The sequence below is a fragment of the Dermacentor silvarum genome, chromosome 7, assembly GCF_013339745.2.
Source record: "Dermacentor silvarum isolate Dsil-2018 chromosome 7, BIME_Dsil_1.4, whole genome shotgun sequence".
NCBI lineage: Eukaryota > Metazoa > Arthropoda > Arachnida > Ixodida > Ixodidae > Dermacentor > Dermacentor silvarum.
Genome location: NC_051160.1, coordinates 97431599 through 97446603, shown reverse-complemented (window position 1 = coordinate 97446603; position 15005 = coordinate 97431599). Strand labels below are relative to the sequence as shown.

The 15005-nt window shown below is 45.1% G+C and overlaps 1 long non-coding RNA gene across 1 annotated transcript; it reads right to left on the bottom strand.

Annotated features, from left to right (window-relative positions):
• Nucleotides 1-184: 184 nt before the first annotated feature.
• On the bottom strand, nucleotides 185-12956 carry LOC125946891 (uncharacterized). Its single transcript, XR_007467960.1, has 4 exons — nucleotides 12789-12956; nucleotides 12628-12725; nucleotides 3462-3545; nucleotides 185-325 (listed from the first exon to the last, which is right to left on the bottom strand). It is a non-coding gene; the product is annotated as an uncharacterized LOC125946891 (long non-coding RNA).
• Between the last annotated feature and the right edge of the window lie 2049 nt (nucleotides 12957-15005).

Sequence of the window (15005 nt, the reverse complement as noted above, 5' to 3'; positions counted from 1 at the left end):
TGGGGCACTGTTTGCCCTAGTAGATGTTATTGCAGAATGCATTCTCGCAGCACATTAGCAAATATTCTGAAGTAAAAATATAGGTTGTGGTTTTTTGAATACGTTATCAGGAGGCAGCCGACTTGCACTTCGTCAATTCGACTGCAGCTTTACGCTCATTGAGACTTACACTGCGTGCGTGTTGCTGGAAATATGTTCTTGCACAAGACGTTGTAATACGTCGTGATCACTCTTCCGTCCGGTACACGTTCAGCGTAAGCTTTAAGACAGTCTTTATATGCGCTCACAGCAGACGAATTCCAGAGGCGGAGTTCATGGAATTCGGCTAATCCAGAAAAGAAAAGCATGTGTAAAGTGTGTGTAAACACAAAGTTTGCATTTTGTGTATCAGCAATGAAATCAATTCCTGTAACAGATATGCTACTGTCACTATCATTGCCGCAAAAAAAAGTGTGGGCGACCTTAATGTTCCCTTTAAGATTCTTTAATAGTGCCAGCCCCCTATAGACCTTAGGTTAACGTACGTCCTTCTCCTACCAAACTCAGAGGAGCAACTGACGACGTGTCCTAACGCACCGGTAGAGCGTGAGTTAGGACACCACCAATGATTCACGCATACCCCCTTAAGCAATGGCTGATACCCCCGTAAACGTGGCCTCTCCATTGCGACGACAGAAGTGAAATTCTGCGCTGGATGTGGCATGAGCATGTTCGCGCGGTTGCGCCGACAAATGCCAACGAGCCAGCTGTGGAAGAAGACTACGGCGCTCAAGCTATTGCTGATGATGATAGTTAATCCTCATAGTGAAGCGAAAGACCTGACGGTTCATTGGCCCTTTCCTTAGCTACACGTATGCTCCTATATCATGTACAACTCCTAACTTGAACTCTTACCTCCTTTTAGATGGGTTTTTATTATATTCACGGTTTCGGAGACACCTCAACTTCCGGTTGCCTGAGGCCTATTGCCGGTGTGGTCCTTGAGAAATATAATGTCACTAGGTGCTAGCGTCATAAAAATATAAGTATGCAATAAAATAGAAATTAGACCTTCAAACTTATATTTGTATCATGAAGATAAAAGTGGTAACGCGAGAAAGCTGTGAAAATTGCAGCTTTACTAAGCTTCAATGTGTTTTCGTGGTACAGATGAAATATTGCTCAGGGTATAATCACAAATATTATTGTTGGAAGCCCATTACGTGGAACAACCAGCTAATGATGTCAGGTATCTTGGCAGCACCGTATGTACGTTACATTTGTCTAATTGTTTAAAAAAGCAGTCCCCATTATCAAGGACGAACAAGTAAGCACACGGACTCTTATGTTAAATCAAAGCGTCCCAGGAACCCGCCACAAACACATTTCCTATAGGAAGAATATTATGAATGCGCAACTACCTCGAATCAGTGTAGAACGTCGGCAAATGGGGCACGTCGATACCGATCCATTGTAAGCGATGCGCAAGAGATCGCGCAGGAAGCAAACAACACAGCGTCCTTCTTGCTGTTTGCGTGTGACAAGGACAACGTTCGTCAAAACAACCACAAGGAGGCATGGTTGTTTGCGTACGTCACTTATTTGCGCATTGTTTACGATAATCATTTGGTCGTTTCACCAATGGCTGACTTCGCACAACATCCCGCGGATAGACGTGCACTATATATGTATTTTACATTATAAATAAAAGTGTCCTTGTAACCCCACTTTACTGCTAGCGCCAGAGTAATGTGGTTATGACAATTGCGTCTGGGTCAGTCACACAATGTAGAGACGTATACGTGTCATAAATAAGGGTAAATCTCAATTTCTGGAATACTAAAACAACAGTGCTGATATAACGGTCATTTGTGGGTGTCTAGAGAAATGACTTAAATCTTTAAAAAGATATTTTAAGAACAATCACTGCAGTGGTAGATTTTCCAGTGGCAAAAAATATCTGCATTGCGATAACTATACAACAGCCATGTTTGACAGGGTCAAATGAAATTCTGTGTGTTGGAAGTGGTCACACAATTGCTGTTATAGAAGGTTCCATCATCGAGATAGAACTTTAGGCTAGAGGTAAGGAGTAAATGTTATTTTGTGTGCCAGCATTTTCTGCTAAATACTTCATTTTTCACACAAATACTACTCAATGCTGAAAGGTGTAAGTTTCATCTTTCAATAAGAGTAGAATTAGGGTGTCCCTGTTAAAGGTTTATCCACACACGTTTCACTCTCAAATCAATGTGTCATCAATGGAAGCTACACAGTAGGCGTTTTCTCAAGACACAACACTTCCAGTTAGAATGTGTCCGGGAATTCAACATTACGTTCATTCAGTCATCCAGCTCTCGAAGTTGTACAATAATAATTGTTGTTCAGTAAATTTTATTTTATAGGAACTACAAGACACTGACGGAAACTTTCCGTCATTGCCTCGACGTCGGCGTCTGCGTGGGGTCCTGTATGATGTCAAAATAAGATAACATCCCAACGCACCAGCGCGTCATCTGCTGTAGGTGCGACGAAAAGCGGACGTTAGTGAACTGAAACATTTGCCTGCTAAATGGGCGTCGTTTTTCCACTCGCCAGTGGTTGTCCGCTGTAAGGGGATCAAGCACGCTAAGAGGGGCAACGGATAAAATCGGATAGGTTAGCGCACGTCTCCGCTTCTAGCCATGCGATTGCAGCACGTGGCATGGCTAAACGCTGCTCAGCGCTGTCTACCTTAAAGGTTCCCAGTGGCGGCTCCAAAGCTCAGGGAACCGAGATGGCTGGTGGCTTCATGTGTGCTATACCCTCATGTGCCTCATGTGGGAGGTTGGATCGCCATGCTTCGGGTACGCGTTGAAGCGTGCGCTCGCCGCTGTTGGGGCTCTTCATCATGCCAGCATTGCTACAGTAAGTGCCCGCGGTCTTCGAGGGACGTCTGTTCATGTTTGCTATAACCCACGTGATACCGCGCTCCTTCATTTTATTGCTAAGCGAATGTTTACTGCAATTCACAGGGCCTAAACAACCACGAAGCTTACTTAGTGTATGTGTCGTATAGTTTGCTACCGCTATCAATGCTTTGCCTTTCGGGTGATACTGCGAGATTTTATCTGGCACCGAGCAAAGACAGAGTAACGCAAGAATTTGTGATGGCTATGAAACGTGCAGTTGATACTCTCCTGTGGCGATGGTCTTTGGCAAATCTTGCCAATCAATAAAGGCCGCAAAACTTAACGTCGCAATTTAAGCCTTGTTAGAACGTTTGTGCGGTCATCAAGTTTTTGTGCTGGTAAAGGATACGTGCTACAGGATGTGGCTTGTGCAATATTGGTGTGAATGCTTTGCGGAATATTTTGATGCTAAAAGATATTGCCAGCCATTGCAGGGTAAAACTTTTGTGAGGCATTCAATTGCGTAACTACCTTATTTGACTTCTAGTTTCGTACATGCAAAACACTGTTTACTTGATATCGCATACGTACCACCTCTCTGGCCTTTTACGTAAAAGACACCGCAATCCATTCTTGCACTTTGGTATAGTAGACGCTCTTCAAACCAAGGCTCACCTTTATAAAGGAAGCAAAATGCATTGAAACGGTTTTGGAATATATGCTGTCAGGGAAATAACAAATTTATGTTATGTGTAATGGAATATTTGGCAGACTATAATAGTTTTCGTTCTGCATCCACTGACGTGGCTAAACCCTTACTTTCACACTGAGCCCCCAGGTACCCTTTAAACCTTTTTGACATGTTATTGGTGCCAATATTGCCTGGACTGGCACATTCTAACCGCACATTTATAATCTACAGTCGGTTTCGGTGACGACTATGTCTCATCAATATAAAAATTGGGATCTCAAAGCAAATTACGCTCTTTGCAGGGAGGATTTTCAACAATGGCACAGTGAATGCAACTTATTTTTGGAACTTTCTAAATTGCGTAAAATTATCGAAATGCCTTTTTTATTTCCAAGAAAGCGGTCACCTACCAGGGTTGCTTTGTGGCTTTGACATTGCGCCGCTAAACACGAGGTAGCGTGATCTAATCCCGGCCAAGAGGGCCACATTTCGCTGGGAGCGAAATGCAATAAGACCTGTGTACTACGCAGGACAATTTGAAGAATTATAAGGCATTGCCTGGGATATTATTGGCCTTAGTGAGGTTAGAAGAACTGGTGAGGCTTACACAGTGCTGACTAACGGCCACGTCCTCTGCTACAGAGATCTTCCAGATAAGAGAGAATGCGGGGTAGGATTTCTAGTCCATACCAACATAGCGGGCAACATTGATGAATTCTACAGCATTAGTGAGAGGGTAGCAGTCGTCGTAATAAAGCTGAATATGAGGTACAAAATAAAGGTAGTGCAAGCCTATGCCCCAGCCTCAAGTCACGATGATGAAGAAATATAACAGTTTTATGAAGATGATGAATTCGCAATGAGAAAGGTGCAAACTCAGTATACTGTAGTCATGGGCGACTTCAATGCAGAAGTATGGAAAAAGCAGGTTGGTCAGCAAGCACTTGGCAACTACGGCATCTATTCTAGGAATGCAAGAGGAGAGATGTTAGTAGAATTCGCGGTAAGGAATAGGCTCCGAATAATGAATACCTTCTTCAGGAAACGCAGCAACAGGAAGTGGACTTGGAAAAGCCCCAATGGAGAAACAAGGAATGAAATACCTTTCATACTCTGTGCCGATCCAAGCATAGTGCAGGATGTAGAAGCGTTAGGTAAGGTAAAGTGCAGTGACCATAGGTTAGTGAGGTCTAGGATTGCTCGCAATTTGAAGAGAGAAAGAGTGAAATTAGTCAAGAGGAAACAGGCCAACCAAGAGGCAGTAAAGATAGAAGCAGACCAATTCAGTCAGGTGCTCGCAAACAAATATGCAGCTTTAGAAAAGGAAGATAAAGACGATATGGATGTTATGAATGAAACCATAACTAGGTTGATCTCAGAAGCAGCAATTGAAGTGGGAGGTAAGGCAGCAAGGCAACCAGTAGGTAAGCTCGCCCAAGAAACAAAGTACCTATAAAGAAACCACAAAATATGAGTATGTCCAACTCAAGAGATCAGATAGAATTCGCTGAACTGTAAAAACTGATCAACAAGGAGACAGTAAGGGATATTCGAAATTATAACGCGGGAAAGATTGAGGGAGCCGTAAAATATGGACGCAGCATTAAATCAGTAAGAAGAAAGCTTGGCATAGGACAAAGCAAGATGTATGCACTGAAAGATAACCATGGTAATATCATCAGTAATTTTTATGACATAGTAAAAGCAGCGGAAGAATTCTATACTCACCTGTACAGTGCCCAAAACAGCCAAGCTACTTTCATTCGAAATAGTGATGAATCGGATACAGAGGCTCCTTCAATAACTAGCAATGAAGTTAGAAGGGCCTTGAAAGACATGACCAGAGGAAAAGCTGCTGGAGCAGATGGAATAACAGTAGATTTAATCAAAGACGGAGGAGATATCAGGCTTGAAAAGCTTGCGGCCCTTTATACGCAATGCCTCACAACTTCAAGTGTACCAGAGAGCTGGAAGAACGCCGCCACAATACTAATCCATAAGAAGGGAGACGTTAAAGAATAGGAGAATTATAGACACATTAGCTTGCTTTCAGTATTGTATAAAATATTCACCAAGATAATTTTCAATACAATCAGGACATCACTTGACTTCAGCCAACCAAGAGAACAGGCTGGCTTCAGGAAGGGATATTCTACGATGGATCATCTACATGTCATCAATCAGGTAATCGAGGAATATGCGGAGTACAATCAACCTCTCTATATTGCTTTGATAGATTATGAAATGGCATTTGATTCAGTATAGATACCAGCAGTCATAGTAGCATTGCGTAATCAAGGAGTACATGAGACATATGTGAATATCTTAGCAAACATCTACAAGGATTCCACAGCTACCTTGGTTCTCCACAAGAAAAGTAGAAAGTCAACTATCAAGAAAAGGGTCAGGCAAGGAGACACAATCTCTCCAATGCTATTCACCGCATGCTTAGAAGTATCCAAGCTCTTAGACTCTGAAGGCTTAGGAGTGAGGATAAACGGCGAATATCTCAGCAACGTTCGGTTTGCAGATGACATTGTCCTATTGACCAACAATGGAGAAGAATTACAGCAAATTACTGAGAACCTTAATCGAGAAAGTGTATGAATTGGGTTAAAGATGAATATGCAGAAGACAAAGATAATGCTCAATAGCCTGGCAAGGAAACAAGAATTCAAGATCGCCAGTCAGCCTCTAGAGTCTGTAAAGGAGTACATTTATCTAGGTCATTTTCTCACAGGGGACCCTGATCAGGAGAAAGAAACTTACAGAAGACTAAAATTGTGTTGCAGTGCATACGGCAGGCATTGCCATATCCTGACTGAGAGCTTACCACTGTCGTTGAAATGAAGTGTACGATCATTGCATTCTACCGGTGCTAACATATGAGGCAGAAACTTGGAGGTTAACAAAGAAGCTCGTGAACAAGTCAAGGACCGCACAAAGAGCGATGGAACGGAAAACGTTAGGCCTAATGTTAAGAGAGAGGAAGAGAGCGGTGTGGATCAGACAGCAAACGGGAATAGCCGATATTCGAGTTGACATGAAGCGGAAGAAATGGAGCTGGGCCGGCCATGTAATGCGTAGGATGGATAACCGGTGGACCATTAGGATTACAGAATGGATACCAAGAGAAGGGAAGCGCAGTCGAGGACGGCAGAAAGTCAGGTGGGATGATGAGGTTAGGAAATTCGCAGGCGCAAGTTGGAATACGCTAGCGCAAGACAGGGGTAATTGGAGATCGCAGGGAGAGGCCTTCGTCTTGCAGTGGACATAAATATAGGCTGATGATGATGATGATGACCAAGAGAAAGGAAGCGCAGTCGAGGTCGGCAGAAAACCACATTTGATGATGAAGTTAGGAAATTTGCAGGCGCTAGTTGGAATACGCTAGCGCAAGACAGGGGTAATTGGAGATCACAGGCAGAGGCCTTCGTCCTGCAGTGGACATAAAATATAGGCAGATGATGATGATGATGACTACGCGTTAAGTGCACGCTCAAGAGCCCCAGGTCACGGTGGCTAGATGGGTAGATGTGCCGACCGGCGCGTCTGGAGCGTAGTTCACCGCTTCTCCGCGTCCTGACGCAAAATTGGCGCTGTGGTCAGTAGAACGGTTCCGCATCGCTCGTCGTCTGCTACAGGTGGCAGGCGGCGAGCAAAAAAATAAATAAAGCCCGTATTGGAATAGTTGTATGTCGTATGTGCGTGTCAGTTTCAAAGGTGAAGAGCTCCGACTCGTACTGTTTGCAAGTTCCTAAGCGATACATGTGGAATGTTCCAGGTCGGAAAAATGACCGACTAGATTAGCGGCGGCATTACTCCACCAAAGAAGACCACCAAGGGGACTTACTGCTTTGCTCCGAACTGCAAGACGGGCTCTGAATTTGTGGGAGAGACAGCGGAAATGTTCCGCTGTCTGACAGCGGAAATGTTCGTTCCGGGTTGCTAAGTACCTTGATCAGTATCGGTGACGTTATTGAGCAAGCGGTACACCGAAAAGCGTGCGTCGATAAGCTCGTCGACATCACAAATTTGCAAGCCGCACATGAGGTGCTCAGCGCCTGCGACATCGAGCACCGCTGTTCTGCTACAGGGAAAAGAAAAGTGACTCTAGGCTTATATTCCATATAGCAGGCTACGTAGCAAGGAAGTTCCTGCAAAGAACCAAGTGCTCCGATTGCTCAGGGACATTACTGAATTCAACAGAATAAGTAGGTCAGGGCTGTTGCTCCATTCTGAAGAAGTAAAAAATCACAGCATATCCACGGGGTGAATGATGATGAGTGGGCGAAGCTCCGGAGGGAATCATCGGATCTCCCGCTTAAGGGGACGCTAGCACAAACGCGTTAGAAACGTGCAGTACTCTCTAGTAAGGGGGAGCGGCCACAGCGTCTTACGCAGCCATTTACACATACCGGAACGTGCACCGCGTTTGCCGACGCCATCACATGACTGCTGAGAGAGTATACCCCCCGTATTCATAAACGCTCCTCGACTTGAACTTGACTTGCCACCGCCTTGGGCAGCGCGTTCTAAACGCGTTGAAGGTAAGGCGGAGAGGCCACAGCGTCTTACACCAGCTTCTTACACGTGCCCTAACGCGCTAGCACAAACGCGTTAGAAACGCGCTAGAAACGCAGCCTTTCGTTAATGTTGGGTATTTATTGCCATCGTGGTGCGCGTGTCTATGTGCGCTTCGTGGCGTAGTGGTTAGCGCCGCGCGTTCGGAAGCGAGGGGTCCCTGGTTCGATTTCGCGCTACGGACACAACTTTCGGAATTTTTTTTTTCCATAAAACGCCGGAAGCGTTCTCCGGAAGCCAGCTTCCGGCTTCCGGAACCGGAAGCGGAACCGGAAGTGGAACCGGAAGCGGAAGTCGGCTTCCGGTTATACTATACGTATCCATATATATGTATATATGGGTATACATACATATACGGACACACAACGCCATCTATTGAGCAATTCATAAAACTAGACGTGGCTACCTACTACGACGGGGACGAACGGGTGCCGCTATAAGGAGCTTCGCCCCTAAAAACTGATACCATCGCTCGAAGACGCATTCACGCTGTGGTTCAGTTTAAATGAGTTAACGAAGGAACACTATCGCCGACTGTGCATCCTTGCTGCAGATGAATCCTGCGAATTTGATCGGCTGTGAGCGGCTCAAGAAAGAGCTCAGAAACGATGTTGTGAAGTTCTGTTCAGTTACACGCCTTTACCTTTACTTTCTTGTCTATGGTAAGAACATGGCGCGCGAAAACAACAGGGAGAAGAGGAAACACCTGAAGCGGAGGCGTGTGCTGTAAATAATGTTATGATGTGGTGGACCAACGTTGCGACCTTGCTGGCGCTAGGCTTTTTATGATGGTGCGTCTGCTGACTCAAGTTACGAGAGCTTTTCTTGTATTTTAACTATATTCATGAATCTAGCCCAAGACGTATTGCTTTATTTTAGTCAACCACAGAGTGACCCATATGCACTTCCAACTCAATTCGTCTCGTAACTAATTTAAATACCGTAACTGAGGCAGTAGTAAACACAATCGCTCGATTTCTCGGAATCTAAACATTAGAACTCACTAAATATCGCGTAAACACGTTTCCATATACCGTATAAAACCATTGCAGTATTGTTTTATGCATGGAAAAATGCATCTACGTCTTTAATGAAATGGGCTTGAGCGCCACGTTTATACCAATATATGTGACCAATCGCCAAACTAGAAAATTAACTTCAGCATATCGTGTCTTCTGACTACACAACAGTAACAAATTCCCCATTCTGGCTTTGCCTACACTGCTCAAAATGGCAGTACATAACGCGTACTTCAAAGCTAGAGCAGAGGCAGTGATACTATCAAACACGCTTCTCGTCTACACAGCGCAGGCGACGTTGCGCGCAGCTGAACCGTTATACAGTCCGCAGCGCCACTTCTGCGTCATGATGCGGAGAAATGGTGAACTAAGCTCGGTCGGCGCACCTACCCATGTAGCCACCGTACCCAGGTGCTCGAAATATTTCAATGGCTCCCACCACGATGCGCCTCATAATCAGATCATGGTTTTTGCACGCGTAAATTCACAGAATTTTTCTTTGAAGTTAGGGCACCGATATCCATCGCAGGTTTGAAGCTGTTAGCGAGCTTATAACAAGTCAAGGTTAAAGCTTGTCAAAAGTCATTATTTAAAGCACACTTGTGCTTAGTATCCCACATCATTTTCAGCCCGAAACCGAAAGTGAGCGCTTGAGGAGGAAGTGAAAAGCTTACCTAATGTTACACGACATAGCAAAACAGATGCCATGAAACGAAAACAGGAAAACTTTCAGTCCTGTAACCTTCATGTGCATAAAGGCGCCTTCACAAAAGGCTTCTCCTTGAATCAGCCGACTACACGCTATGGCCAATCGCTCTCTGCGTGGTTGCGTTTCATCAACACTACTCTACGTTTCGCCCGCTAAGGATGCCTTGAAAACCCGCCCTCAAGTTGAGTTTATATTGTATCGAAGCGGTTGAGTGTCCAATAAAGATAATACTTCCAACTGTGGTTGGCAAACTGCATACTGTAAAGGAAAGCTATGACGTTTTCGCTAAATTGGCTTTCTTGACATACCACATAATGGCTAAACGCACGGTTTTAGCTGCAAAATGCTGCTGTTGTGAGCCTTGAACCGATAAAAAAAGCGGAAGCCTTGTTTGAGGTCTTGCCATGATGATACAACAGCTGAGACCACGGTGGAAGAATATCAGAGTTTTATGAACTGCGCGGCGGCGCCGTGTAGAGAGCGTCGGAGCAACTGTCTATATGTTCTTGCGCTCATCCGGCAGATGACGCGAGTATTTCAGGGCCCGCGAGGAGCCCGTTTGTTTTTTCTTGTGCTAATGGGAAAGTGAGAGCACACTGTTGTTTTGCGTGCATTTTCCCAGCAATGTGTCGACCTTTTTGTGCATAATAAAAAAAACAAATGTTTTGTCCCCCGTTGTACTAGGGGGTACAATAGTGCAAGGAAGAATTCTGACAGTGCGAACAGTAAAAAAGAAAGATTACCGGCGGAACAGTGCCTGAAATCCCCAGGAACGATCGACTTCTTATCACGAGAGGCTATTTCTGGGGAAAAAGCTGCGTCAAGGTGATCCGCAGCGTATTTTTGCCAATAAAGCATGTATGATGTATTCCTGCGCTACCTGTTACATCCGAAAAAGGTTTTGTGTAAATTCGCATACCTTTGCGCCCGTAGAAACTTTCACGGTCCAGCGCGGGAAACAGCTTGCTGGCTCTAAGGCTGTTACCTGACAATCCTTACAATAAAAACGCTCCCTAGAAATCTAGCGCAATCTAGCGCACCTTCTGATAACACTAAAACTAAAAAAGTAAGCACTTGTTTCCTGACTAAACAACTAGGTGGCACTGCAAAAAAAATTTTTGAATTGGTGGTAAGCAGCACTCACCACCGTGCCTGAAAGGATTGACGCAAGATCCTGCTCATATGATCACAGTATGATCACAGTACCAGTTCGACTATATCTGGTTGGAAAGAATATCGTGCAGAGCATTTCAGTTTTAGATAATTGAAGACCGCGAAATCATTCTTAGACTTTTTCTGGTGAATTTGTCTTAAATGTCCAATAGACAAGTTCTCTGAAATAATTTTGGCTTTGCCGATAAAGGCACATTGCTTCGCGGTCACAACGTACTTGAAAATTGCGTAATTTTATATCCACCTACAACAATATCGATCATTGTGGACTCACTGCTCGAAAACGGAGCAGGAGAACAATATTATATGGAAGAGTAAAGATTGAAACAGGTGAATCCTAATAAATCACACACAAATCGTGTGCGAAAGCTTGTAGTTGTCGAGGAAAAATTACATTACCTCCGACGGAGCGGCGCCCCTTTGACTGGAACAAAATTTTTATCGAGCATGGCTTAGCAAGGCATGGCGAGCATGTCCACATGGCATGTCATCTGATCCTCCTTAATGAATCTCAGTGGGGCGTACTCATCACAAGAACAAAACGAGTTAGAAACATGCAGTAATCCATAAATCGAAGGGCGAATGAATGAATGAATGAATGAATAAACCTTTCTAGGTGATCTCGCAAAAAGAGACGCTTGTGCGGCAGGATCGCCTGTTTGAGAGCGCCCGCCTGTAAACAACGTAAGTACAACTGCAGCAGAGCCATGCAGGCAAGTATCTCGCGGTGACGCTCAGGGCGATATGCAGTGCGATACAAATCTATAATAGCGTCGCATGGTAAAACTTCTTTCTGAGGTTTTGCGTGTCAAAACCCGTTCTGATTATGAGGGACGCCGTAATGGAGTGCTCCGGAATAATTTTGACCACTTGGGGTTCTTTAACGTGCACTGCAACGCAAGCACACGGGCGTTTTTGCATTTCGCCTCCATCGAAATGTGGCCGCCGCGGCCGGGATTCGATCCCGTGATCTTGTGCTCACCAGCGCAAGGCCTTAACCGTGTCGCAAAGCCACGGCCCAGAAATTAAATAGTCAGGAAGAGCGTCATCTTTCAAATAAGGTACAGTCATTTGCCCAATCCTCGTAAATCCAAATGAAACGTGCGTGAATGCGCACATATCTTTTGAATGCCGGGCGCTTTGTATGCACCCATGACAACATATGGCCGCATTTGCGTCTTTCCTTATTTTTGTGTTTCTTATTTTTTTCCTTTTCCCTCAATACTGCCTTGTAGGGGCAAATTCCATTGCTATTGCACTCTGTTCCCGAAACGAAATCTCGTCGCCAAGAACCACGTACTTAAGAGAAAGCTGCGTGAATTCGGCCTTTGTTCACCAAAGAACGCTGCAAAAAATATTTGACTTGGCTCAATCGTTTTAGTTATACAACTTTTTTTTCGGCATGTTACGTTAAACAATTGCTGAGCTTTTAAGCCACTATCTATTGCGTTTTTCGAATATTGGTTGGGTCCTTCCTTTGGTTGCATGCCTAGGTGGACGTACTGCACAATCATTATATTGTATGCAAAACAACAAGCTTCTCATGCTTTTCAGATGAGATGAAAATAAGTATTTACTTACCACGAGGATAAACTTTCATAATACTCTTGTAATTCATAAGGCTTGCCACAAAGCGATGAGGCTCGATTGTTAGTATTCCAGTCAAAGGCAGTTCCACCCTGTTCCGGTTGTACAAGCGCCATATGGTACACACACATTCAGGCTAAAATTCTTAAACTTACCTCGTGCCATTCCGGTAAAATATCCGATTGAAGTACACTTTACCATAGCTTACACTTGTTACATCATAGAGCTTACAAGCGGTGTTTTCTTGCCCAGTTACCGCTGCTGTCTCAATAATCCATAATTTCCCGAGAATTTTCAAGAACTGCAACGAATGCATGAAATGCTTAGAGCTCGAAATGTATGGATCTATATGATACCAATTGGCAGATGAATATATTCATCTGATGAGCATAGGGCTTTCCATAATGCTTGTTCATTTTAACTGACATTATAGTAACCTACAAGTGTTGTATAAAGGGAAATGGAATTTTGCCTACATTCAAAAAGTAAAGAAAAAAACGTGGGTAGCTTGCACTAGTGGTGCAGGTTTTACTAGGCTTGGCTAGGTTTTGCTTAGAAATGCTAAGTGCTGCCACGGCCACTGGATAAAAAACAGGTTCGGCCCTTTGCGTCGCGCCGAAACGGCATCTCGGACCTAGTCCTCCACGCGCCCGCTCTTGCGCCACTGCTCGGGTACAGCCGTTCACGGAGAAGCGCTTCCACAGCCGCGTTGGTACGCCCGACAGCGACTCTAATGAGGCCGTAAATAACGCGTTTTATAGTTGCACATTACAGGTTGAATACTGAAGTCGTTATTAGAAGTGCCGATTGCTTCACATAATGTGAAAAGTGTGCCCTAGGAGTGCCACTCTTTTGTAGAGTGGGTCTCAATGCTCTCCATGAAAGTTGCCCGCCGACTCACCTGAAATTAAAAGAAGTGCTCTATTACGAATAATCGGGAGTTGATTTACGTGTTTCATCAAGAGGGATCAGTGAGTAATGCAGGCACTGAGGAGGGTGGTTTTTTTTAACGCTCTGCTCGTCTTAGTTCTTGCCCGTGTTTCTGATGGGCATGTCTCTCCCAACAGCTCCACTCGCCTCCGCACTTGGCATGAAACTCACCTTGTTAACGCCCTCGTGCAACCTCCTTCCCCCAAGAAAAATGTGTTGGCTACGTGCCTGACGTTAAGTCATGAATTCGAAACAACACATGAATGTACATGAGCGTGTGGAAAATTTATAACTGTATGGGTAGGCGACAGTAGTGCGAAATGATTCGACGAACACTTTAACCCATTTACTGCAACTTTATTGTACATAACGAAGAGCTTATTTACAGGCGGAAAAATTTCCTTGACAGAGGTTTATGCGACAGCGTCAAAACTCCCTCTACAGTTGCATTTGCATTCCCAGCCGAATTCGCTATAAGAGGCATTAGCAACGTTTTAAAGAATACTTTGAAAAGCTCCTGAGTGTGAGCGTCGTCATTTCATTCACATATGAATTGTCCACAGTGAGTGAGATAGGGAAGCAAGACTGACGTCAGAAGGTGGCACAACTTGCTGCTTTTTCTGACGTCGTCTGCCTTCATGACACGCTGAACAAAGGTGCAGGTGAACATACCAGCGAGCTGTCGCTTGGCTCCCACTTGCTTGCTTTCCCTGGCGGCCCTTGGCGAGAAATAGTCTTCATCCAGGCTTCCCGACGCTGTAGATCGCAGGGGAATTCGTGGTACTTCACAGTAGCGTCTCTTCTCGCGTTCGAGTTGCACAGCGGCACACAACAGCTTGGAGGCATTACACCGCTAGAAAAAAAACCGTCTGGCACACATGCGCACACCAAAGAACCGTAGTCAAGTACAGAAAACCTAAGGCAAGCTGCTCACACACACGATCACACAAAAAAGCGGACGAGAATGCGCACGAAAAAGCACACCAACACGGATAAATCCTGAAGAAACCACATTGTAGCACGAACCGGCGTCTGCCTTGTGCACTGTAGCAGTAGCGCCCACACCAAATACAGCGGCCGCAACTGTCAACTTTGCCGAGACGCGCTCGCCCATTGACGGCGGCGCGACGCAGCAGGCCGCACCTGTTTTTATTGGGATAGCAATTATATGGACACTCAAAAGCAGATTTCTGCCGTCGGCATCGCCGTCGCCGTCGCCGTGAGGTTCCGTATGACGTCAATGGAGATGAAATCGTCGCCGCGCGCCGCCGAACGCTGTATGTGCGAGTGAAAGGGTGCGAGGGGCGCGCGCTTTCACGGGGAGTGAACGCATGGCGGAGAACAAACGCGCGTTCTGCGCCGTACTCCCTTAAGGGCTGCAGAAGTAGGCGTCTCTTTCCTCCTTTACAATCACCATATATGTAGAGCAAACGCGCCTTCTT